Genomic DNA, 3,194 nt, shown 5'->3' with positions numbered 1-3,194 from the left:
GTTCTATTGTTAGAGATGCAATGTTTAGTTTTTGATTTCAGCATTTTTTTTTCTGCCATTCGATTCTTAGTGGAACTTTAGCTGACTTGTAGTGAAAGGAGAGAATTTAGTTCACTAAAATTTTGCTGTAATGTCTATGTATATTCACTATGCTTGAAGATTCAATTATGAAAATAGGTATGGTAACCTTTTGAACAGCACTTGTGTTCACTGTTGATGATTATCAAAAGCCAATTTCTATTCAACGAATGTTATCTGATCCTATAAGTAACATCCATTCGAATCCTTGGGTAAAACCTGTTAATGATCTACTATTGACTAAAGAAAAAAAGTGAGGAATGTGTTAGGTGATTGGTTTCTTCAACAACGCTGATAAATACCACTCATTCTTCTGAACTCCACGATCACCCTTCTTTCCAATATTCCACCTTAGTCTCTTAAACCCAATTTGATCAAACATGGGAACATAGGTTTGATTGAGCTGCTTTCCATGGCAGAAGAAGCAGTCGAGCTAGAACAGTCCCCCTGGTCTCAACACTGTATATGTCATACAGGGTGAGCTCCAACATTGCATCAGGTATCCTGTTGCTCAAAACATGCGTAGAATGCACTATATCCAGTGTGTTCTCAAAGAATGGAAGCCTCTGAGAAATGCTTACATGCATTGGGATCAACCCCCTTGATGCAATGAAACTATTGAATGGTCCATCCACGTTCATTTGAACTCGTGATGATGGTGATGTTCTGCTCTCTCATCCTCGCAGCAAAAGTGCCGGTCTCACCCCCAATGTCGAGTCCGATTCGGATACTCCCGGATGGTTTCGTTCCAAGGATCTGATAGATTCCATGATCTAGTCCTCTATCGTAAAGCCATTTTCTTTTTTCTCGGCCATGCAAGTCGAACAGTCCTTGCAATCAAAGTTCCCTGCGAATTTGTTTCGGTCGAGGCACTGGTAGCTTTTGCATGCGTACGGATCCCAAATAATGCTGGAATCTGATGGAATTGACCAAAGGCTATTAGGAAAGGGTGTTGGCTCGACATAACCGACGAGAGATTTGGGATGGCACCGCCGACGAGGGAGTGGTTCATAGCCCTTGAGCATAAGTTTTTGAGCAAAAACATCATCCACGGGACATTTGCCGCCAATGTTATATGTCATGTACCGAGAGAGATCCTCTTGAAACCTCAAGCAGACTGCTCCAATAGGATGATAGATCTCATCAGATGCAATCATTGGGGAGTATCCCAATGGGAGTTTGTGCGGGAGAAGGGCAAGCTTGAGTTCATCCGAGAAGGAAGCCAGAGGAGGAATGTCGAATAAATCAACTTCTTCGTGTTGACGGGTGAGCTCAATAAGGAGGACTTGAACAAGCAAGTTGGTGGAGTTGATCTTATGGTGTAAGTCAGCAATAAGAGACTAACTGGCAAAGAGTTGGCACTTTGTAGAGTTGAGCTCCTTCAAGAGATGAGAAATGGAATGACAATGGTGGAAGGATGTTGTTGTTTGATGATAAGATGAAAGGATAAGTAGTAAAGATGAGGATGGTAACAAGGTTGGTGAATATGAGCACGAGGTTGCTGTGAAGAAGTTTCTTGTATCCGCCAGCTTCACTTCCCATGCTGCTTGCCTTGCCTGAAAAGAGTTGAGAATCAAGTGTGGAGGATACATGTATTTTACATTCTATTCAAATGATGAGATACGAACTAAGTGATATCGATGGTAAATGAATTATTGTTATTTCTTGAAGTTTCAAGTTTGAATATCATAAATGTTAAGCTTATGTGTAACACCCCCAACCCGTACCCGACCCGGATACGAGTCTGAAGTGTCACATTGACTTTTCAAACTTTGAAACTTAAAGAAAAAAACAGGGAAATTTTAAACATTCATTAAAACATAATACATTAATTTACATAAAAGAGATCACAAAATACAAAATTGATCAGAGCATTCGTAATTAACAACTTATTACATGCCAACACTCTATACACAACCAAAATACCTACTTTGTCAATTACTTTTGATATGATCTTTTAGTAGTGATGTTGTCCTTGCCACTTCTATTACTGCTCTTCTTGTTTCTTGGTACCTACGTGTAAATCACTTACACGCTAAGTCATAGACTTAGTGAGGCATAACATAAATATAACAATGCATTCATGAACATGCATTCTTACTATATGATCATGACATCTTTATTTGCATGCATCTATTTCAATATAACATATATGATGGTAACATTCACATATAAAACATATATTCTTATACTAATTCCACTTTAATTTATCTTTGGATTGCCCATGTACATTATTGAGAACAAAGGTATGTGAGTACATAGAGGTTGTGCGCTATACTATCACCACAGCTCGTATAATTCCCTCAAGGGGCACTGAATATTTGTCCCGAATGACCACTATGTCCCGAAGGACCACTGATAATCCCTCGACTCTTGGCATGCCAATTATACCTACAACTCTCATATTAAATAACATGGGCTTAATTATAAATACATTTCTCATTTCATATCTCTTTCATCACTGTCCATATAAACACATAAGTCACTTCATATGATCATTTCCATTATTTCACAAACCTGAAAGAATTATCTGATAATGACATTCATTCATATAATATCATGTTAATCATAAATGAAAAATGCATGAAATCACTATAACGTTAACACATATATATATGTATGCATGTGCATGAATATGGAATAATAAATTCAATGATAAGAGATAGACTTATCGCAAGTCTTATCTCAATTCCATTTCATCTAGCATATGCACTCACCTTAGCCTTGCTTTGACTTGATTATAATCCTTCGATTGTTCCGGAACGAGATTACGTTCTAAATCTACATAGTAATACATTAGTACATATCAGTATACTAATTGATATATTCTAAACTATCACTCCTTAGGCTAAAATAAAGCTATTTTCATCTTTTAATGAAGGTATCCCTCGATGCACTACACCATGTATCGATGCATCCCTTAATGGGTGCATCGATGCACTATCTATGCATCGATACATAAATCCCATTCGATGTTTGTATTTTAAGCGGGTGCATCGATGCACTACTTGTGCATCGATACACGGATGTCATTCGATGTTTTTTGTTTTAAAGAAGTGCATCGATACACTTCATGTGCATCGATACACCTTGAACAATTTATGGGATTTTACCCT

The 3,194-nt window shown here is 37.7% G+C and overlaps 1 pseudogene; it reads right to left on the bottom strand.

Moving 5' to 3' along the window:
* Window positions 1–343: 343 nt before the first annotated feature.
* Window positions 344–1,670, bottom strand: LOC120199864 (annotated as a pseudogene).
* Window positions 1,671–3,194: the final 1,524 nt, after the last annotated feature.

The sequence above is a fragment of the Hibiscus syriacus genome, unplaced genomic scaffold (genome assembly GCF_006381635.1).
Source record: "Hibiscus syriacus cultivar Baekdansim isolate YM2019G1 unplaced genomic scaffold, ASM638163v2 tig00000340_pilon, whole genome shotgun sequence".
NCBI classification, from domain to species: Eukaryota; Viridiplantae; Streptophyta; class Magnoliopsida; order Malvales; family Malvaceae; genus Hibiscus; species Hibiscus syriacus.
The sequence above is the reverse complement of the archived record's forward strand: the minus strand, read 5'-3'. Positions and strand labels throughout refer to the sequence as shown.